Consider the following 25,228-nt stretch of genomic DNA (forward strand, 5'->3'; position numbering starts at 1 on the left):
AATTAAGTAAGATGATTTCAACAATAATGGGTTAATGGGTTAATGATAAGAGTTAATCAATAAAAAAAAGTTAGTAGGCTCAAAGGGGGTTCGCTAAGGGTTTAATTATGTGGGAAGGCTTTTTATGGAGTAAATGGGTTAAATCCTAAGTGCCTTTATCATCTCAGTATATCAAACCATACGTGTGATCTCGACATGTATAATTGAAGCAAGTTCTAGAATAACAGTTCAATGTTGACACACTCAAACCACAAAAGAAGTGAGCAAGAAAGAAAACTATATGCTCAAAAGGCTCAAAAATCTCACCAAAAATTTGGGTTTTTGATGTCATTTCTGTATACTTAAGATTTCAAGATAATACCTCAATTTAGGAGAAATAGTCTAAAAATTTTATTTCTCAAAATATTAACTTATCATGCTCGATTCTTTAAGGTCCTATAATCAAATAATCATGCATAATTCCCTTGGTCTAATTCATGACATATCAACAATAATTATAGATCAATCAGAATTCATTCTATCAATATTATGAGAAAATCACTTAAGCACAAGACCAAATTTTGGGATTTGAGAATAATGCAAAAAGTTAGGTTTCATGTTCACCCCCCTACACTTAAGATGTATATTGCCCTTAATGTACAGAGATAGATTATTCAAAAGAAAGAAAATCATAAGAGGAAAGGAGGTGAAACTCCCTGTATATGGATGTGGAGCTTGATTCTGAGGATGGAGTGTCCGGGGAAAGTGATAGCTACCATTGTTCTTGGCTAGATGAAGAAATTGGGTCGTTGAACATGGCACTCGTGAGGTATTCTTTCCCCTTTATTTCCTCATTCCGTAAAATATTCCTAGCAGCTTTGCTTGGAAGTCTGTAGAATCATGAAGAGCTTATTAAGAGTTGGTGTGGAAGAGAGAGTAGTGGAATTACTTGTTAGAAATACTAGAAAATGGAAAAAAGTAAAATTTACTAAAATAGATATGTCTTTCAAAATAAAATAATAAAATTGAAATGAAAATAAAAATCAAAAGAAAAAGAAAAATAAAATAAAATAAAAATAAGAATAAATAAAAAAATAGGAGGATTCAATGATCCTTGTCGGTGGGGCCCTTAGGTGGTGGTGCTGGAGTGGCGATGTGAAAGTGTTGGCACAGCTGCTGCATCATGGCCTGCATATCATCCATCTATTGGTACCACCCCCGATCTCGCTCGTGAATCATTTCGAACTGCATAGTGCAATACTGCTCGGAGTGGGCGAGTCGGTCGGAAATATGTGCCAATGAAGCAGCGCATGAACTGGTCGTTCCCTAGTGGCGTGGTGGAAGGCTCCTCATGCTGTGGGGGAACATCATCAGGGATGTCCTCAAGATCCTCCTCGTCAATGGCATGCGAGAGACGGTACTGAGGAGGATCGGTCCCACGTCGGCACTCGATCATCCTCATGTGTAACATAATTGTGATGCATTGTGGGGACATCTGACCTATCAGGGTAAGTGCTGATGACTGGGCCGCGGTGTTGAGGAGGCCGAAGTGTCTGGCAAGGCACATCATGTAGGGGCCGATAGAGATCACTCCCTTCCTATGCCGCTCAGTCTGATGGCGAATGGCGAAAGCAATGAAGTAGGCCAAGTTAGTCACATGTGCATTCGCCATGCACCATAAATAGTAGGCGTCGTGGGTGTTGACGACGCCGGTGCTCTCTCTCCTTCCGGTCAAGGTGTGTGCCAATATGGCATGGAGATATCGTAGGGAAGGGGGGAGACCTGAAGCTTTCGAGCGGCTGGGGTCGTAGATGGAAGAGAGTGGTGCCAAAGCCTTCCAGCATAAGGAAGGGGAGATGTGGATATTGCGTGGTAGTTCATTCATGTCCTCCTCCTCCATAAACTCATCGGTGTAAAGTCCCAGAGCAACTCCAAACTCTGGGACACTCATTACATGAACTAGATCGCCTAATTGGAAGTGAATGGTACCTGGGTCGTATTGTTCATCATCACCACCTGTAAATGAAAAGTAGAGCATAATTCTAAAGTTAGCTCTAAATAAGTGGGATCGGTAATAGCGAAGAACCATTCAATGGGTCCGTGGACAGGAAGGCGCAGATGGCATCAGCGAGCTGGACTTGCTCTACGGTAGCCCAGTTGATACAGCGACTGTGGTGATGGGTCATGCGCGTAGTATCTGAAATAGCTCCTCCTGTGAAGCTTGCAGAAATTCAAGGAACGGGTGTCGAACTTCGGCTGTAGCACATATCGAGGAAGAACCCGGTCCCCTACGTCTATTTGAGGAAGGGACCGTGGCCTTCTTGCCTCTTGATGACGACATAATGTACCTGAAAATACATTAGCATTGATAGAATCCAAGATACATGTAACACCCCAAACCCGAGACCATCGCCGGTGTCGGACCCGAGGGTTAACAAACCAAGTTCACATGTTTTTGCCCACCAATTTGACATTTCCAGTCAGGCTGGAAAACTGCGTCACTGTCGCCTTAAAAATCATATCTCGAGTTTCAAAACTCGGAAACTGGTTTCGTAAATTTTCCCTGAATTTAGACTCATATATACATCCATGGATTTATTTCTAGGATTTTTGGTCGGGCCAATTGGTACAGTTTATTAGTTAAAGTTACCCAAGTTACAGGGATCGACTGCTCTGACCTTCGCGCGGTATAACTTGAATATCTCTCTGCACAGGGCTTTAATGCTGGTGTCGTTTGTTTCTAATGAAACTAGACTCAAAATGGAATCTGTACATATAAGGTATATCTCCTAATTCTTTTGGATAATTTATAGTGAATTTTAAAGTTGCGACAGGGAACCCAGAAACCATTCTGGCCCTGTCTCACAATAGCTTTAATATCTCTTAACCTGTAACTCCTATGACCGTTTCGTTTCTTCCATATGAAAATAGACTCATCAAGGTTCATTTACATAGCTTATTCACTATTTTATTCCATTCCTATGAATTATGGTGATTTTCACATTCACGCCACTGCAGCTGGCAGCATCTGTTTTAAGGTAGGACTTACCTATTTGGTAGTCTCCATGATTCAACTAATCTTGCCATACATAGGTTCATATATGATCATTTTAACCATGCCAATGGCTGATCATATGACCAACATTCCCATTTCCAAACCATAGCCACATCATGACCCCAAATATATATACATACAACCCACAATAAGTCTAAGTTCATGCTCCCTTTTGAGCCATTTTCGCATGGCCATACAAACTTACAATACAACGTATTTAACAAACAAGAGGTAGTCCTATACATGCCATCTCAAGTTCAACCAAAATTTATACCAAAATGGAGGCTTGATAGTGTGGATGACTTCGACTTCAACGATCCCAAATCCGATTGCCTCGAGCGAAATCTAGAAAACTAAGAGCCAAAGCAACGGGTAAGCATTTTTATGCTTAGTAAGTCTCAAGGAATATAATGAACTATAATTTACAGCAATACATTCACATAGCCAAATGCATCATTTCATTAATACACATTCTTACTTCATACTTCATCATTGTATAAGTTCGCAAAGCATCAATCAATTCAATAACTGAAATTCATTAGTCGATTGAGCGAATGTTGCTCAAACACGTCGACTTTCCAATGCACATATAACGTACCTTATCCTTTGGGCTGTCCGAGTGTACTAATTAAATTCATTTCAATAACCAACACTCACCTCCAGCCCAAGATTCTTCGAATATAACCGGATATAATCACGTGCACAAATGCCTTCGGTCTTAGCCGGATAGAATAACTCATACGAATGCCTTGGGCCTTAGCCGGATATAACCACTAGCACAATTGCCTTGGTCTTAACCGGATATAATTTCAACATAATTGTCTTGGGCTTAGCCGGATATCATTCAATTTCTCATGCACACATACATCAATAATCATTGGACATACATATTTCATTTTCGTTACTAAGGCTCAAACACAATTAATATCATTAGCATATTCGCCTTGGGACTTAGCCCGGTGGAATTCAAATACTCATACACACATAATCAATAATCATACACATCCATATTTCATCTCACATAATTCAAGTAAGGTCACTTCTTGAGGACTTACCTCGGATGTTGTCGAACGGCTTTTTCGGCTATTCGATCACCTTTTCCTTCCCTTGTCCAATTGTGGCCCTCTTAGCTCTTGAGCTAATTCAAACAAATTCAATTTATTAAAACCTCATTGTGCTTGCTTATGGCGAATATGACAAGGATTTTAAATGGTCATATGGCCACTCTTTAGCTTGAATACACAATGGTCATGCACATTTTATACTACATCAAGCAATTCAATACAATTTATTTGAGCATCAAGGAAATGCTAAGGCCTTCAATAGGCTACCCAAGGCGAATATTCATGTACATGTTGAGGTCAATTTTGCACTTAATACCTCACAAAACAGCATGCAATCTACTAATTTATGCTTTGCACATTGTGGCCTAAAACTTATAATATAGCATCAAGCACTTATATGTGTGCTAGGCGAATTGTGCTTGCAATTTCACAAGCATTCTTCCACATTTTCTTCTTTAAATCAATATATTCATCACTTAGTTCATAACCAAACATAATGTGCAATCATATATATGCATATATGAGCATGGCCGAATTTTCAAGGTGTCCATAGCCATCCAAAACACAAACTTTTAACTAACATGCAAGAAGCATGAATCATGCTCAAGAATGCATCATGGCCAAGTATGACAATCATGCTCCTTTTCAACTTTAATCATGATAAAACAAAGAGAAAACTCAAAATCTTACTCATGAGTAGAAAATCCATCATTGCATGCATCATCATCAAGCTTCACACTTAGCATGCAATGGCTTTATCACTATAACAACTTTGGCCAAATACCATTTCCATGGCATACCAAAGATTTGAGCCATGGCTAACATGCACATCAAGTTAGCAACCAAAACATGCATGAAACTCCCAACACAACCTCATACATACCTTAATCTTGATGCAAACTTAGCCAAATCTCCTTCTAGATCTCTTCCAAACCAAGCATGAAGCAAAATCCTCCTTCTTCCTTAGTTTTGGCTCAAAGAAAGGATGAACAAAATTTTTTCTTTCCTTCTCTACAACTCACGGCAATGGGGTATGCCACTCTCACACACATTTTTTTTCATTCTTTTCTTACCCATGCTTATTTGTTTACTATTTCTCCCTAATGCCCAACAAAACATGTTTCATGACATGTTTGACCCATATTCTTTGTCATGGCCGGCCATTACTTGTAGAAAGGGGAATTTGACATGCAAGTCCATTATTTTGCATGCATGCTTTAATTAGTCATCACCTATTTCCCTATCGTACTTTCAAAGTTCACTACTAAGTCCTTTCTTATAATTTAGCACCTAATTAATAAAAATCGAGACACGAAATATTTACGCATACCAATTCCACATACAATAAGTACGGAATATAACACTTAATTATTCTTGTGACTCGGTTTCGTGGTCCCGAAACCACTCTCCGACTAGGGTCACATTCGGGGTGTCACAATACATCAATAGTTAAGCAATGGCCTAAAATTAGTTTATGCTATTTAGTAGCTTAAACAAGTCAAATATAGAAAATTCTAAAGCAAATTCCTAACTTGTCTAAAACATATTTGTAATAGTAACAATATCTATGGAAAGCATGTAGAATACTAATGTAGCAACACAAATTGGAAAACTAAGGTTGAGAAAGTGAACCAAAGGCTGTTGTAAGGTGGTGCACGGGCGTGTGGTGGTGAGCACGGGTGTGTGACGCGGAGAGGAAGCCGTGTGGTGGGAAAATGGAGAGTATAGAGAAGGAAAAATGGGGATTAATGCAAGGGGAGTGGATTTGAGAGTGGTTTGGGGGTTGGGGAAGTGAAAATCTGAGGAATGGTGGCCGGAATAAGGATTAGGGGTTGTGGAAGGGTAGATTTCGACTAGGGTTTTGAAAGGAGGAAGAAGATGAATAGTGGTTTGTTTATATAGGAGAGGGTCACACGGCCTAAGGCCACACCCGTGTACTTTGAGGGTGAGCTGTGTTTTTCAAATTTTGCGAGTTAGGTCGTGCCCAGCTACTATCACACGTCCGTGTGTCAAACACGGCCATGTCGCACAGCCGTGCCTAGCTTTGTTCGCTTCTCCCACACCCGTGTTTTATGGTAGCACGCCCGTGTATTGTTATACACGGCTGAATGGCACGGGCGTGTCACACGCCTGTGTCGAAGAAATAGAATCGAGCCTTGTACATAGCACGCCCGTGTTTTTCCTATTAGGTTCACCCACGGCCATGTCGCATGGCCTTGGGGATTATCGCACCCCGTGTTTTTGGGAAATCATGTCCTGTTTCAACACGACCGCATGTCTCTTCCCCTGTTTGGCCATGGCTTTAGGCACGCCCGTGTGCCTGGTCGTGTGTGCTGAAAAACTTTGCAATTCAAAGACTAAGTTAATTGATTCGAAGTGTGAGAAGTTAAAAATAAAGAAATCAAAATATGTTAGGGCTCGGGTTGCCTCCCGAGAAGCGCTTATTTATAGTCTAAGCTCGACTTACCTCTCTGTTGATTGATCATGGTAGTTTGAGGAGTTCATACTCCTCGTTCCTGCTATCAATCTTAAATAAGGTTTTAATTAGGTGTTGTTTACCTTAAAAGTACCGAACTTGGGATGACTCACCTCAACCATACCGAATGGGAAAATACTGAGTACCGTAAGCGGGATTTCCTCATTTGGTGTGGTAGTGACAATGTGGGGATCTGCGGCATCAAGTAAGACTTTATCGCCAACCTGAAGTTGATTAGGAGAGGTATCCGGCTTGTTTTGGGATAGTTTTGATTTATCACGTGTTCTCGGTTTGTGTGCTCTCCATTCATCTAGCTCCTCTATTTGAAGCCTTCGTTCCTAATGGGTGTCTTTGTTCTGTTCATGATAATAGTGCACTGTCTCCATTGTCTTGGTTCGAGGGGGTTCCTACAAGGATGATTGAGTATTAGTTTTATCATCGACAGGTTTTATAGCGTTATCTTGAGTTTTATAGGTTTTGACTGAGTCGCGTGTTTGAAGTGTTACTGCGTCGTCACCTGCACGAAGTGTTAGCTCTCTGTGCCTACATTAAAAATGGTTCTGGCAGTTGCTAAAAAGGGTCATCCTAAAATTAAAGGACCTCGTTATCCTCATCCATATCTAAGACGACAAAGTCTATTGGGTAAATAAACTTATCAATTTTAACCAGAACATCTTCAAGAAGGTAGGAAATCTAACTGTTTTGTCAGCCAATTGGATGCTCATCCTAGTCTATTTGGGTTTACCGAGATCGAGTCATTTAAACATTTTATAGGGCATAACGTTTATACTTGCCTCGAGACTAGCTAAAGCATTATTCACAGATAAACTACCAATTAAGCAAGGAATCGTAAAACTCCCTGGATCTTTCAATTTGTTAGGTAGCTTATTCTTTAGAATAGCTGAGCAAACTGCATTGAGTTCCACATGCGATGTAGAGTCTAATTTTCTTTTATTGCTCAGAAGTTCCTTTAAGAATTTTGCTGAGTTGGGCATCTTCGAAAGAACTTCAATAAAGGGTAAGTTAATATGTAATTTCTTTAAGAGTTTGACAAACTTACCGAATTGTTCTTCTATTCTGTCTTTCATCATCGCTTTAGGATATGGCACACGAGGTTCATGATTCGTACTTACCTGTTTGGGATCATTATTGTTTACCTCTTCTCGTCCTTTGTTCATCACGTTGTTTTGCTATATTTCTGGCTCGGGTGCAATGAGTCCGTCCTTATTTTGAGTGCTAATTGCATTGAGGTGTTCCCTCGGATTAGGTTGAGTATTACTTGGTAAGCTACCTTGTGGTCATTCGGACATTAGTTTGGATAGTTGGCCTATCTGAGTTTTGAGTCCTTGGATCGATGCTTGTTGATTCTTAAGTGCTGTCTCGGTATTTTGGAAACGGGTTTCTGACACCGAGATGAATTTAGAAAGCATCTCTTCAAGGTTTGGTTTCTTCTCTTGTTGATAACGTGGCTGTTGAAAACTCGGAGGATTTTGTGGCTTTTGATTCCCTTGACCACCCTAGGAGAAATTTGGGTGGTTCCTCCAACCTGCATTATAGGTATTACTGTATGGGTTATTTTGAGATCTAAAGTTATTGTTACCCATATAGTTGACTTGTTCTTCTTCAGTTGTAGGATTGAAGGATTGGTATTCTGGATGCACACCTTCTCCGCTTCAGTTACACCTCATTACTGGATGTACCTGCGTAGAACCAAGAAAACTATCAATCTTTTTATTGAGAAGTTCTACCTGATTAGAGAGCATGGTGACTGAATCAATGTTATAAACGTCGGCTATTTTCGTTGGCTTTATCCTCATAACTTGCCACTGATAGTTGTTCAGTGACATCTCCTCTATGAATTCATAAGCATCTTCCGGTGTTTTCTTATTGATGGTTCTGCCAGCAGTTGCGTCAATCATTTGCCTTGTCGAGGGATTCACACCATTGTAGAACGTTTGAACTTACAGCCAAAGCGGTAACCCATAGTGAGGGCACCCTCTCAGTAAGTCCTTCTATCTCTCCCATGCATCGTAAAATGTTTCTAAATCCATCTATACAAAAGAAGAGATCTCATTACGTAATTTAGCCGTTTTAGCTGGAGGAAAATATTTTAGTAAAAATTTCTCGGTCATTTGTTCCCAAGTATTGATAGACCCTCGTGGTAACGAGTTCAACCACTGCTTGTCTTTGTTTCTCAGTGAAAAGGGAAATAACCGAAGACGAATGGCATTATCAGAAATGCCATTGATTTTGAATGTATCGTAAAATACAAGAAAATTTACCAAGTGCGTGTTGGGATCCTCATCCTACAAACCATCAAACTAAACAAACTGCTGTATCATCTGAATTGTGTTAGGTTTTAGTTCGAAATTATTCACAGCAATAGCAGGTCTAAGTATACTAGACTTAGTTCCTATTAAAGAAGGTTTAGCATAGTCATACATAGTACGTGGAGCAGGATTTTGATTAACTGCAATTGCAAGAGGCAGCTGATGCCTTGGTTTTCAGCCATCTCTTCGGTTGGGGTTTAAGTATCATCTTCTCGCTCATTCTATGGGTATCGTAAACTACGACTTATTTCTCTTTGATTTCTACGAACTGTGCGATCGATTTCTTCGTCAAAAAGTAATGGTCCTGGTGGGTTTCTTCTAGTCATAAATTATAAAAACATGCCAAGAGAGAGAAAAAGTAAATTAATAAATAATAAAATAAAATAAAATTGCAAGAAAAATAAATGGCTAAAGTAATAAAAAATTAGTGTTCCTAATATTTCAGTTCCCCGGGAACGGTGCCAAAAACTCAATCGCGTGATTCGTAACAAGTAATAAATATTTATAATGAAGATCAAACCTAGACTAACTATAATCACGACGAAAAGGCAAGTACACCTATCAAACAATAGTATAGTAACGGCAAGACCCGGATATTGTACCCAAGGGAACCAAAAGTATCAGTAATAACTATCTTTTTATTATCTAGCCTAGGAATAAAAGGATTTTTTTTATTAAACTAATTATCTAAACTAATTAACTAATTTAATTAAAGCGAAGAGAAAATTTGGAAAAAGACTTGAAGAGAAGCAATTGATAAAGATGACACCCAATGAGGAATCCACCTAGAATTCACTTGTTATCTAACTCTGAATTGGATGATTTATTCACTTGACTTGATCCGTGAGACTCCCTAACCTATGTTATTATCCCTTTTGAGACTAATAACGTCCAACCCTCAATTGAATTAATCGAAATTTCTTTCTAAATTAAAACCCCTAGGGAAGCAGTAAATCATTCTATGGACTCCCATATTAGGTTTCATCCTAATCTGAAAAATCTCGTAACCCTATTTCCAGGCGTTCGATCAACTCCGCTTAATTATGCCAAATCTACTCTTAGGCAGGGTCTATTCCTCCTCTACATAAGCACATCAAATCATGAAGTAATACCCGGATTATTAACTCAAGCATTAAGAACACATAATTATGAACAAATCAAGTATTTATTATATAGTTCAGATAATAATAACAAGATCCATCATAGGTTTTATGCCCCTTAGATATCTAAGGGGTTTAGTTCATAATCAAATAAGAGTACATCTCAAAAGTATAAAAATAACAAAACATGAAGAAAACTCTAAAACCCCTGAAGGAATTTTGAGAGAGATCTTCAGTCTTGGAGCAGCTCCGGCTGTTGGAATGGATCGTCTGGCTTCCTTAAGTAATTCCTGGCATGTGATTCTGTATTCCAGAAAAGTTCTAGAAGAGGTCTCCCCTCTGGGTCATACTTAAGGTGTTTATATAGGCTTTGGATTGGATTTCTTCCTCCCTAAGTACCCTTTTCCGTGTAAAATACAACTCTTTCAAAAAAGGACACACCTGTGTGCCACGGTCGTGTGACATGATTGCCAGGCTGTGTTCGATCTATTAAATTTCCATGGCTGTGTAGGCTCAATGGCCAGGCCGTGTAAATCGTGTAAACCTTGGTCGACACCCCCGAAGGCCACGGGCGTGTAAGATGCCCGTGTGGCAAGGCTTAGGCCGTGTGATCTTCTCGATTTGGTCTATTTTGTCCCTTTTTAGCTCCTTTTTGGCTCTTTTTGACTCTTGCTACTCTTCTGAGTACAAAACATGAAATAACCGGATTAAGAGCACCAAAATCCACAAATCTAGTAGTAAACATTCATAAATATGCAAAGTATTTGGGATAAAACTATGTATAATTTGGCGTTTATCAACCTAAATTAAATTTCTTGTAAATGAAAAGGCAAATATGGAAGCATGTGCGATTGTGTGGCCACGTTCGAGTCCCTCGCAGCACCGACCCGTCTAAGCCTTGAGATTACCCTTATAGATAAATAGAAGGGTGAGTTTATGAAAACTTAGTGTGTAATCCCTTAAAAACGTACAGTCAATCATACAGTAGGCAACCATAGGCTTGGCCTAAGTCCGAATTAGTAATAGTTCAGTTTCAGTTAAGGCCTTAGCCCATTACAGTATTAGTATCAGTGTGGGTCGTAGCCTATTTCAGTAACAGTAGAAGTATCGATATAAAATCAGAATTCCTACCCAACCAGCCTCGACACTCCACTCTGTCCCTACACATAATAAACCGATCCCCATGCAACATATCATAATATCATACATGTATGCAATATATATAAAATGGCATGCTCAATCACAGTTATACATCTCATAGGGGCATAACAGTCATTTACTAATTTGGGGTCTAGGTATACTTACCGACCTAACAGTAGGTCCATAGTCGTCTCGAGTGACCCATGCAACCTCGATAGCCAAAGAGTGAAAGTGGGCCCAAGGGCCATCATGCAGGCCCATGTGGGCCAACATGCCCGTGTGGCCCACACAGCCCAAAAATGGCCTCGACCGTGTGGAATACACAGCTTGGCCCACAATTCTCCACATGTCTTTGTGGTTCACCAGTGCGGGGCCCACGTCCTGTGAGGCCCACGCAACCCATTTCGACCTAACATGTGCCCCACGTGGCCCATTTTGGCCCAACATGGCCCAAATTGGCCTCAGGCCATAAAATCACTCGTGGTCGGCCTTAACAATCTTACGCCCACATTTAGGCATTCGAATCACCATACGAGCGAGCGGACGCTCATGTAGCACCGGCGGTCACCTATTTCAGCTTTTGTCGATTTACGATTATGGCAGTGATGTTACAGACCTTGTTTGTGAAAAGTGCTAAAGGTTCATGAGCACCAAAACCTACATTTATTCAAGGCATTCAAGTAGTCATTTGACAATAGGGTTAATCATCCTCTTTTTAACACTTAACCCCAAAATAATATTTGATACTTTCCTTGATTGAACAAGTGTGGTATAGCTCGTTTAAACCACTGACAAAGGTTGATTACACCCTCCTTGTCAAATAGGTGCAAACATTAAAACCTGAAAGAGTTGAGAAGGGGGAAGGAGAAGGGTATTCGGCCAAAGAAGAAACTGATTGAGAAGAGGGAGAAAGAATTGAGAAAAAGATGGGAAGGGAAGAAGTAAAATCAAAATAGTCAACAAAAGAAATTACAAGATACCCGAAAGTGATATCTGGCCTCAAAAGGGAGAAAGCCAAACCGAGAAACAGAGAGAAGAGATAACAGAAGCTAAATTCGGCACCAAAGGCACAAAGGGTGAGCTAATGCCGATTTTTTTCAAACAGAAACTCCTAACTCGGCAAGACCACTAAACAATCCCCACACTTGACTCTTTCAACCTTTCCATCCTCAGTCGAAACTCTCTGATCAAGAATTCAATTTCGGCACAACCTCCCCCTTCTTCCAGAATCCCTCAAATTTCTCTTAAAATCACTTTTAAGATTATTCTCCCCAAATCCTTCCACAACACACCCAACCGATCACTCCTTTATCCAAATCCCCTATTTTCTCCTACAATTCCTCTATGCTGTCCACTCCCCTCTCTACCACTCAATTTAAAGTACATTTAACCACCTCAGTTTTGACCAACCTAGGCCAGTTCCGCGGCACTTGCAGCAAAATAAAATGCTTCTTTTGCATCGCCAAGCCTCAAACCTCAGAGCCCAAGGAACACTCCACACGCCACTTATCCCCAGACCAACAGGCCCTTTTCATCATGTTTTATCAACATTTATTTAAGATGCCTACTGACTAGAGACAGGGTTTATTCAAGTAACAACAAAATTTTGTACAAGCCAAGGCTTGAACTTAGGACTTCTCCAACACTTCTCAGGACACTTCACCACTGAAGCAAGCATGCATTTATGAAACACAACATACAAAAATAAATACTTAGATTTTGAGGCGTTACAACTCTACCCCTAAAAGAAAATTTTAGCCTCGAAATTTACCTAGTCAAAATAGATGAGGGTTTTGTTGTCTCATCGCATAACATCCTTAACCCGTATCCGTTGCTGAACTAGGGTTAAATGCATTACCGGACAAAATCAGAACATTAACATTCATTACATAAGCATCGAAGCATTAAAGATCAATCATCAATATAAAGTCCCTTATATAGGTCATCGAGACCTTAAACATGTATTAGAAAGGGGTCGAGACTAAACCGAACAGATACAAAATTTCTCCAAAACTTAAACATTTTTCAAACAAGTACTGGTCACACACCCGTTTGAACAGGCCATGTGCCTTACATGACATTAGACATGCCTGTGTGTCTAGGCCGTGACAAAACAGGGCATACATACTGACTTGCTCACACAGCCACAAGACTCGCCCGTGTGCTTTGGTCATGGTCAAATCTGACTTAAGCCACACGGCTAGTCACACGCTTGTGTGTCTTGGCCGTGCTAGAGCCTGACTTACAATTGTAGGGTACCCCAGGGGACATACGGGCATGCAACACGGTCGTGTGTTGCACACGGTTGAGACACACACCCATCTCCCTGACCGTGTGGACAAAAGTAGGCCATTTGAATAGCCAACTTGCTACCCCCAATTGGGTCAAACCTACAAGCACCAAACCAAGCGTATTTTCCAGAACATTTTATGACCAACTCACAACCAAAACATAAGACATTCATAACATATCATTTCCAACCAAATTTCCATCTCAATACATCAACCAAATCATAACAAATCTAAAATAAAATCATACCAAACATAAGTTTCAATTTCATGATCAAACCTTATCAATTACCATAGCTAACACATGCCAAGAGCTTACATATCTTACCATTTCTTATATTCATACACAAACACACTAAATATATCATATTGCCTCATAATTCATATACCAAAACCATATCATAATCATATCATACCAAGCCAAATCACATGGCTAAATATATACAATCACAAAATATAATTTAAACACTTCTGGCCTATACATGCCATGCATTAATATATACATTTTCAAAGTAGCGAAATAAGGTTCAATAGTGTGGTGATGATCTTTGACGATCCCCAAACTCATAGTAGCTTTAATAACTATAAAACAATACAAACACACACACAAAGTAAGCTTTGAAAAGCTTAGTAAGTTCATACCAAAATCAACAATAGTATATAAAATATGAAACAACAACACATAAGTACTTATAAATTCTCTACTCATCTATCAATTTCATACCAACATCATCCATATATTTACAACAATTCAATAAACTTTATATGCATAATACCATCTAGCACATAGGTATTAAACTTACCTGAACATTCCCGTATTCATTCATTTTCATTCTCACCTCTTGTTCGGATATTTTAAGACTTTTTGAAGATTACCAATGCTTTAAACATCTGCACACTTAGTGCTTTAAAGATTAGTTGAAGCTATAATAATTCCACACACTTAGTGCTTTCTTAATTAACCGAAGCTATCTCGGTATCGCACACTTAGTGCCTTATATAACCGAAGCTAGTTTAAATCGCACACTTAGTGCCAAATACCATCGGTTTATCATCGTATTCATACAAACTAAATGTTTATACAATCTATGTATAAACAAATCATCAAAACATACTTATAACATCATGTTTTACGTGTGAACTTACCTCGTACTCGGAGTTCTCGACTCGAATTGTTTACTCAATAACCTTCGACTTCCCTCGGTCTAAAACAGAATTCCTCTTTTCTTGATCTATATGTATTCAAAATTAACCCCTTTATTCACTAAATCACTCAAACCAATCCATATACACACAATTAAGACATATTGCAGACTAGCCCTTACATTTTCACATTTCGACACTTTAGTCCCTAATTTACAAAATCACAAAATACACGAAGTTTGCTTGTACACAAGCTTAGCCAAATTTCCATAGCTCTCGTACAAGTCCACACATTTCATTTATTTTACATTTTAGTCCCTCAATTTATAGATTTCACAATTTAGCCCATTTTACTCAAAATCATCAAAAATCCAAAGATAAAACATATAAATTAACATCAAACTTTCATATTTCATCATATAACAACATAAAACTCATGAATTAATCCATGGCACATTTCAAATTCACCATCAAAATCAAAAATCGAGGCATGGTCTTAGTAAAACACAAAGCAACGATCACAAAAACGTAGAAATTATCAAAAAATGAATAAAAAACGAACCTTGAATTAAGCCTTGTGTGTGCTGAAACCCTAACTCTCTTTTTCTTTTCTTTTTCTATGATTTTCGGTTGATTATGAACACAAAATGACCATATTTTCATGCCTTTGTTTTATTTTAATTCATTTAATAAACAATTTACTAATTTACCCTTTTAATAACCATTATAAAATCACCTAATGGATGGTTATTAATGTCTATTCAAACTTCTAATGGTCAAATAACCACATAAGGATCTCACAATTAATAACCCAAATCAAATAGGCACTTTTAACATATAGCAAGCAACTTTTACATTTTACGTGATTAGGTCCTTTTATCAAATTACGCACACAAATGATTAAACTTTCATACGAAACTTTCACACATACGAATTCACACATCATAAGCACGAAAAATAATATTTAACTATTTTTTGACTCAGATATGTGGTCCCAAAACGGGTCTAAATCAGACTGTTACACATCGCCTCATTGGGTTCCCATGTGGCCTCCTCTAAGCTGTGATTACACCAAAGTACCTTAACCAGTGGGATAGACTTCGTCCTTAGGACCTTAACATCTCGGTCTAGAATTTAAATCGGTTCTTCCTCAAAGGTCAGATCTGGCCTAACCTCAATCTCCTATGTCGAGATAATATGCAAAGGATCAAAGCGGTAGCGCCTCAACATGGAGACGTGGAACACATCATGAATTTGGTCCAACTTCAGAGGTAATTGTAGCTGATAGGCAATCGGTCCCACATGTCTCAGTATGTTGTAAGGACTAATGAACCTAGGGCTCAACTTGCCTTTTCATCCAAACCTCAGGACCTTCTTCCATGGTGAGACCTTGAAAAAGACGAAGTCCCCCATAGAATATTCAATCTCCTTACGTTTCAGATTCGTATACAACTTCTGTCTGTCTGATGCTGCCTTCAGTTGATCCCGAATTAGTCTAACTTAAGCCTCAGTATCAGAAACTAATTCAGGGCCCAGAACACGCCGCTCGCCCAACTCAGTCCAACATGAAGGAGTAGGACACCTATGACCATACAATGCCTCGTAAGGTGCCATCTGTATGCTAGACTGATAGCTATTGTTATATGCAAACTTTTCTAGCAGCAAGTACTCCTCCTAGCTACCTCGAAAATCTATCACACAAATCCTTAACATGTCCTCCAGTATCTGACTCACCCTCTTTGATTGACCATCTGTCTGAGGATGGAACACAGTACTGAAGTCTAACCTTGTACCCAGAGCTTCATAGAGCTTCTTCCAAAATCGAGATGAGAAGCGAGGATCCCTATCGAATATTATGGAAACCGATACCCCATGCAGTCTCACAATCTCAGCCATATATAATTTATCCAACTTCTGCAACGAGTAATTAGTACGAATAGGTATGAAATAGGCAGACTTGGTCAATTGATCTACGATGACCCATACTGAATCCTTGTTAGAAGGCGTTAAGGGTAGCCCACTAACAAAGTCCAAAGTTACTCTCTCCCACTTCCAAAGTGGAATCTTAACTGGTTGAAGAAACCCTAAAGGCAACTGATGTTCAACCTTAACCTGCTGGCAAGTCAGGCATTTAGCCACGAAGTCGGTAACCTCACGCTTGAAACCTAGCCACCAATACAACTCACGAAGGTCTTGGTACACCTTGCTTCCACTGGTATGCATAGCATAAGTGCTACTATGTGCCTCCCGTAGTATAAACTGGCTCAAATTAGTATCCTTCGGTACAAAAACTCTCCTACGGAAACAAAGTACCCCTTCGTTATTCAATCCAAAATCTGATGTGCTACCATTCTCAATCTGTCAGAATTGAAGACCCAGTGACTTATCCTCTAGCTGTTTACCCTTAATCTGCTCAATCCACGTCGGTTTAACCTGAAGTTCGGCCAACAAACTACCATCATCAAATAAGCTGAGACGAGCAAACATTGCCATCAGATCAGCTATAGCCCTGTGGCTCAGTGCGTCAGCCACCACATTGCCCTTCCTAGGATGGTATTTCGATCGTACAGTCATAGTCTTTAAGTAGTTCAATCCATCTATGTTGCCTAAGTTTTAACTCCTTCTGAGTAAGGAGATACTTGAGGATTTTTTGATCTGTGTAAATGATACACTTCTCACAGTACAAGTAATGCCTCCAAATTTTCAATGCGAATATCACAGCGGCCAATTCCAAGTTATGTATTCGATAATTTGCCTCATGAGTCTTAACTTGACAAGACGCATCTACCACCACCTTACCCTCTTACATTAACATACATCCCAAACTAACATGTGATGCATCACTGTAGACAGTGAATTCTTTCCCAGACTCTAGTTGTATTAAGACAGGGGCCTCAGTCAGAACCTTTTTAAGTTTCTCAAAACTCTATTGTTGCTTATCAGTCCAGTCAAACGGTACCCCTTTAAACAACAACCTAATTAGAGGTGCATCAATCAATGAAAACCCCTCAACAAAATGTCTATAATACCCTGCCAGACAAAGAAAACTTCAAATCTCAAATACCGTCTTAGGCGGCTTCCAGTCTAGAACAACTTCAGTTTTCCAACCCTAACTCCTTCGGGAGATACCACGTGGCCCAAAAATGTTACCTCTCATAACCAGAACTCACACTTACTGAACTTGGCGTATAGTTGTTTCTCCCTCAGAATCTACAGAACAACTCGAAGATATGCATCATGTTCATCTTCATTTCTCGAATACACCAGGATGTCTTCCATAAAAACCACTACGAACTGATCTAGATAGGGCTGGAACACTCTGTTCATCAGATCCATAAAAGCCACTGGTGCATTCGTCAGTACAAAAGGCATCACTAGGAACTTGTAATGACCATAACGTGTCCTAAAAGCTATCTTGAAAACATCAGTCCCTTTGACCCTCAGTTGATGGTACCCCGATCAAAGATCAATCTTAGAGAAAACTGAAGCTCCTCAAAACTGGTCGAATAGATCGTCTATCCTCAGTAGGGGGTACTTGTTCTTAATAGCCAATTTATTCAATTACCGGTAATTGATAAACATATGCATGGATCCATCATTCTTTTTCACAAATAAAACCGGTGCTCCCCACGGAGACACACTAAGGCAGATGAACCCTCGATCTAGTAACTCTTGAATTTGAGCCTTAAGCTCCACTAGCTCTTTCGGTGCCATTCTATAAGGGGCGATGGACACTGGAGCTGTACCAGGTAAGAGCTCTATCCCAAATTTAACTTCACAGTTTGGAGGTACCTCAGGTAGTTCATCAAGAAAAATGTTCGGAAAGTATTTGACTGTTCTGATATCTTTAACAGAAGAAACCTCAAAATCTAAAACACCGATGTACGCTAGATACGCCTCACAACCCTTACGAACCAATTCCTCAGCCCTTAATGTAGAAATCACATTTGACAGATAATTTCGATGCTCTCCAAGTACAACTTCCTCGTCACCTTCCACAGTTTTCAGTACCATCCGTTTGGTTGCACAATCCAAGTTTACTTGATGTTTAACCATCCAGTCCATTCCTAGAATTAAGTCAAATTCTCCAAAAGGGAGTTCCATTAAATCAGCCAAAAAGATCACTCATTGAACCTCTAAAGGTACATCTCTGAACAATTTATTTACCCTCACTGACTGTCCTAATAGGCTTAACACCGTAACCTCACTCTTAGTGCTTTCAACCATTATACCCAAAGTCTCGACACAGTGCATGCTATATAAGAATGCATAGATCCAACATCAATCAGTTCAATATAAGGTACTTTATGAATAAAGAACATACCCATGATAACATCTGGGGCACCTCTATCCTCTCTGGGACGTGCAACATAAACCAGAGCTGGCTGCCTCACCTCAGTATAACCAACACCTCTGCTTGGTGCCCTCTGACCACGGCCCGATCCATTTCTACCTCTGGCATGACCACGGCCTCTCAGTGGTTGTACATTACCCAAATCTATAGTTCGCATCTGTTTGGGCCTCCGTGGGCAATCTCTGATATGGTGCTCCAATGATCCGTACCTCAAACATGCTCCAATCTGTTTCCAGCATTCGCCTAGATGGCGTCCATTTAGCCACATTAGTTTCGGTAAATCTAAGACACTTTCACAGCACTTGCAGCAAAATAAAATGCTCCTTTTGCATTACCAAGCCTCGAACCTCAGACCACAAGGAACACTCCACACGCTACTTACCCCTAGACCAACAGGCCTTTTTTTTTTCATGTTTTATCCACATTTATTTAATATGCCTACTAACTAGAGACAAGGTCTATTCAAGTAAAAAAAAAATTGTACAAGCCAAGGCTTGAACTCAGGACTTCTCCAACACTTCTCAAGACACTTAACCACTGAAGCAAGCATGCATTTATGCAACAAAACATGCAAAAATAAATACTTAGATTTTGAGGCTTTACATAACCTTTAATAATAAACCATTTAATACACCCAAAATGTGTCCATACAAGTCCACTAATGTTTCAAATGGTTTAATTACCTTTTAAGGCCACCATATTTAAAAACCAAAGTCATTTGACACCTTTAACTAATAAAACAATAATTTTGCATTTTATGCAATTAAGTCCTTTGTACCGAATTAAGCACTCAAATGATAAAATTATTTCACGAAATTTTCACACCAATATGATATCATACTGTAAACATTTAAATAAAAATAAAATAATTATTTTTACTTCAGATTTGTGGTTCTGAAACTACTGTTCTGATTTGACCAAAAACAGGCTATTACAATTAGAACTGTCTGATGCTCTGAGATTGATTCGTAAATAACTTAGTTATAAGTGCAATATAATACTTATTTTGTGATTGAGCTATCTTATTGATTGTGAAATGAATTGGAATGAATGAATACATGATACTGGTACTTGTGTTTTGCATTGGCATGGGCTGGGATATTAGGAAGGAGGAAGAAATTTGTTCTGAAATTGTAGCTATGCCACCATGAGTATACATCTGATTTTGGCACTTCTCGCATACTGAATTTTACGTTTCTGTAAACATGTGAACGAACACTTTGAGGTATGTAGGGTTGGTTGGGCATTAATGTCCTTAATGGTGTGTTGAGATGGCCGAAGACTGTGTGTAGCGGGCGGGAATAGGAATATTACATCTGAATCTGATCACTATCGTATATGAATTGAAATTGCATATCCATACACATGTAATTGGTTTGCTCTTAGTCTGAACTGAATTTAGTCCTATAATGAATTGAATCTATGAATTTGGGACTACGCTATAACGATTGTTAATTGAATATTTTATTTTACGCACTAAGTTCACAACTCATTCTATTATTGATAAATTGTAACTTATACATATTTTTATCCCATGCTTAGCATATTTTTGGATGAATTATCCTTAGATTTGGTGAATTTGATGTTCCTAATCCTTTAATTTCATGTTTTACACTTAGGTGAGCATAGGAGAGTAAAAAGAATGAGAAATGGGCCAAAAACGGAGAAAATGTGTCAACGTGGGAAATCAACACAGCCTGGACTTCCTCACACGGGTAGTTCACATGCCCGTGTCCATTCAATAGACTTGAACACGGTTTGAAGCAATCGAACACGGGTGTATCACACGGGCGTGTCCCTGTCGAGCCCAAATATAGTCCTATTTAGAAAAGGTCACTCTTGAGGGTTTTGAAGCATTCTAAAGCCTATATAAGCACCCCAAGAGGTACCTGAAAGACAACACGGAGTATGAGGCAAGGAATTACTTGAACAAAGCCAATTGATCCATTTTAGAAGCCAGATTCACCTTCAAGACCAAAGATCTCCCTTCAATTCCCTTCAAGAGTTCTTGGGTTTTCTTTATATTTTTTTATAATTATTCTTTTGAGATGTTTTCTTTCATAAATATGAACTAAACCCCCTAAATACCTAAGAGGAATGAAACCTAAGGTGGATCTTGTTATTATTATCTGAATTATATGATAAATATTTGACTTGTTCTTAATTATGAGTTCTTAATTCTTGCCCAGGATATTGATTCAAGTATTGATGTGCTTATTCAGAGGAGCAAAAGTCCCTTTCTAAGAGTAGATCTAACATAATTAAGCAGAGTTGGTTGCACGCCTAGAGATAGGGTGACATAATTTTTTCGGATTAGGGTGAAACCTAATAAGGGAATCCATAGATCGAGTTAATGCAACACTAGGGGTTTTAATTAGAAAGATATTTCAATTAATCAACCTTGGGTTAGATGTTGTTAGTCTCGAGAGAGATAATAATATAACTTAGGGATTTCTACAGATCAAGTCAAGTGAATAAATCATCTGATTCAGAGTCAATAACAAGTGAAGTCTAGGTGGACTTTTCCCTTAGGTATTGTCCAAATCATTCAGTTTTCCCAAAAGATATTTCCCCAATTTACTTTCTGTGCATTATTAGTTTAGTAATTAGTTTAGATAAAACAAACCCCTTTATTTTTGGGCTAGATAATAAAAAGAAAGTTAATACTAGACTTTTAGTTCCTATGCGTTCGACATCCCGGTCTTGCCATAAGCTATACTATTGTTCGATAAGGTGCACTTTCCTTTGTCGTGATAATAGTTAGTTTTCAAGAATGGACATTCATAAATTATAAAAATTATCATGATTCACATCACATCAAGTTTTTGGCGCCGTTTCTGGGGAGTTAAGATATTAGGAACACATAATTTTTATTATTTTATTGCAATTTAAATTTAATTTTAATTTTTGTTACTAAATTTTATTTTTCTTTCTTGCAGGTTTTTATGGTTTATGACTAGAAGAAACCCGTCAGGACCATTACTTTTTGATAGTGAGATTGAACACACAGCTCGCAGAAATCGAAGAGAAATAGGGCGAAGCTTAAGATACATAGAGGAAGGGCAAGAGGACAATATTCACACCATAGCCGAGGAGATGGATGAAAATCAGGAGAACCCGCTACCTCCTGCAATTGCTGCTGATCCAGTAAATCAGAATCCTGCTCCGTGCACTATGTATGATTATGCTAAACCTACTTTAACAGGAACTGAGTCAAGTATAGTTAGGCCTACTATTGCTGCAAATAATTACGAACTGAAACCTAACACAATTCAAATGATCCAACAGTTTGTTCAGTTTGATGGTTTGCAGGACGAGGACCCAAATGCTCATTTGGTAAATTTCTTAGAGTTTTGCGACACTTTTAAGATCAATGCATTTCTGATGATGCCATTCGCTTTCAATTGCTTCCCTTTTCATTGAGAAGCAAAGCTAAACAGTGGTTGAACTCGTTACCACGAGGGTCAATCACTACTTGGGAATGAATAACCGAAAATTTTTTACTTAAATATTTTCTACCGGCTAAAACAACTAAGTTGAGGAATGATATCTCTTCTTTTGTGCAGATGGATCTAGAGACCCTCTATGATGCATGGGAGAGATACAAGGATCTCTTGAGAATGTGCCCTCACCATGAATTACCACTCTGGCTACAGGTTCAAACTTTTCACAATGGCCCGAATCCTTCAAGTAGACAGATGATTGAAGCAGCTGCAGGTGGGACTAGTAATAATAAGGCACCTGAGGTGGCTTACGAATTTATTGAAGAGATGTCACTGAATAACTATCAGTGGCAAGCCATGAGGACAAAGCCAACAAAAACAGTCGGCACTTTTAACGTCGATTCAGTCACCACCCTCTCTAATCAGGTAACACTTTTGAATAGAAAAATTGATGGTTTACTTGGTTCTTCACAGGTTCACCCAGTAATGCAATGCAATGCAAGTGGAGGAGGAACGAACAATTCAGAATACCCACCTTATGGCCACAACATGGAAAATGAGCAATTAAATTATATGGGTAATAATCCTCGACCTAAAAATAATCCTTATAATAACATTTACAATGCAGGATAGATGAGCCACCAAAATTTCTCGTGGGGAGGCCAAGGGAATCAGACACCACCACCCCTTCCAGGCTTCCAACAACAACCTTACCAGTAAGAGAAAAAGACAAACCTTGAGGAGATGATGTGAAAATTTATTTCAATAGTGAAAACCCATTTTCAGAACACTGAAACTGCATTTAAAAATCAGCAAGCATTTATCTAAGGACTCGAGAATCAAATTGGGTAGCTCGCTAAGATGATTTCAGAAAGACCACCAGGAAATCTACCTAGTAACACCGAACCCAATCCAAAAGAGCATGTAAAAGTAGTTACACTAAGGAGTGGGAAAGTGTTAGCTGAATCCAAAAAGGAGCCACCACAAGAAGTTGACAGGAACAAAGGAGAGGAGGTAAAACCCGAAAACAATGACAATCTAATACCAAAGGAATATAAACCACTGATACGTGATATTTGTGAGAGGTTTTAAATATTTATAATGAATCATTCTTGAAACTAACTATTACCACAACGAAGGCAAGTGTACCTATCGAACAGTAGTATAGCTTTAGCAAGACCAAATTATCGAACCCAAAGGAACTATCAGTACTAGTATCAACTTTCTTTTTATTATCTAGCCTAAAATAATAAAAGAGTTTTGTTTCTCTAACTAATTAACTAAACTAAGAAATCACAGAAAAGAAGTTTGGGGAAAATAGTTTTGGAAAAATGATTGAATTAAGACAATACCTAAGGAAAAATCCACCTAGACTTCTCTTTTTATTTTACTCTAAATCGAACGATTTATTCATTTGACTTGATCCGTAGAAATCCCTAAGTTATATTATTATCCCTCTCGAGACTAACAATGTCTAACCCTAGGTTGAATAATTGAAATCTCTTTCTAATTAACTCCCTAGGGTTGCATTAACTCGATCTATGGATCCTCTTATTAGGTTTTACCCTAATCTGGCAAAATCTTGTTACCCTATCTCTAGACGCGTAATCAACTCCCCTTAATTATGAGAAATGTACTCTTAGACAGGGTCTATTCCTCCTCTGAATAAAAGCTTAACTTGAATCAATATCCTAGAATATCAAGACAAGAATTAAGAACAAGTCAAATATTTATCATACAGTTTAGATAATAATAACAGGATCTGTTCATAACTAAAAGGGTAAACATCTCGGAAGAATAATGAAAACAAAACATAAAGAAAAACCCAAAACTTCTAAAGGGAAATTGAGGAGATATCTTCAGTCTTAATGATGAATTCGGCTTCTGAGATGGATCAATCGGCTTTCATTGAGCAGTTCACTGCTTCCTTCTCTGTGGCCCCCCGTCTAAGTGCCTCCTCAAGTGTTTAAATAGGCTTTGGAATGCCTAAGAGGGGATGAGGCCCTCTTTCGGTTTTCGAGGGCTTGGATTTTATTCTGTATAGCCAGCATACGATCTCGTATGAGACTGGGATCGATCGCCGGCATGTGTTCCCAGAAGAGAGCCAGAGTTTGCTGCTCTTCGCGCTTAGCATTTTCCACATTTTCAATTGCTTGATTAATTTGAGAAAGTCTTTCAGCGGTAGCTGGATCCATATCTCCCTTTGCTTTTTTTTGAATTGGACTAAACTTGGGCTCAGCAGGGACACGCCCGTGTGATACGCCCGTGTGCGATTACTTCAGACCATGGTCCAGCCTATTAAATAGGAACGGGTGTGTGGTCCATCCGTATTGTAACACCCCGAATTTGGGCCTAGAAGTATTGGGCCTTGAGTGGGGGTCCGTAAGGAGGTTGTATATAGGTATTTAATTGTGCAATGAAATGAAACAATTAAATGTTTGCTATTAGTGGTTAATGGCTTTAAGAAGTGTTGGAGAAATCTTAGGTTCAAACTTGGGCTTTAGCAAAAATTTTGGTATTAAGTGAAAAAAAACACGGATGCTTGGATGAGGGTTTTAAATTATTGTGTTAAATAAATGACACAAAAAGCCTTGTGGCTTAGTGGCAAGTAGCGTGTGGAGCATTTAAGGGAGGCATAGGTTCGAATCCCATGGCAAGCAAAGAGCATTTATTTTGCTAACAGTGCAAGAGTTGGTGTTGAATTTAAACTCTAATGTTGGAGGATCCCACATCGGAAGCTAATATAAGAGTGGTTGTGAAGTCGGCTTTAAATAGAGGAACCAAGAAGAGAGTAAATGTACCTTTCTTGGTGATCCCTTTCATTTGTATGGCGTGCTCGTTTGGGTTGGGCGTCGG

General features: G+C 38.9%; 2 non-coding genes across 2 annotated transcripts; one reads left to right on the plus strand and one right to left on the minus strand.

Moving 5' to 3' along the window:
* Positions 1–8,551: 8,551 nt before the first annotated feature.
* LOC128284963 (small nucleolar RNA R71) lies at positions 8,552–8,658 on the plus strand. The gene has a single exon (XR_008275380.1). It is a non-coding gene; the product is annotated as a small nucleolar RNA R71 (small nucleolar RNA).
* Positions 8,659–22,462: 13,804 nt separating this feature from the next.
* Positions 22,463–22,569, minus strand: LOC128285015 (small nucleolar RNA R71). The gene has a single exon (XR_008275431.1). It is a non-coding gene; the product is annotated as a small nucleolar RNA R71 (small nucleolar RNA).
* Positions 22,570–25,228: the final 2,659 nt, after the last annotated feature.

Source organism: Gossypium arboreum, chromosome 11 (assembly GCF_025698485.1).
Source record: "Gossypium arboreum isolate Shixiya-1 chromosome 11, ASM2569848v2, whole genome shotgun sequence".
Classification (NCBI taxonomy): domain Eukaryota; kingdom Viridiplantae; phylum Streptophyta; class Magnoliopsida; order Malvales; family Malvaceae; genus Gossypium; species Gossypium arboreum.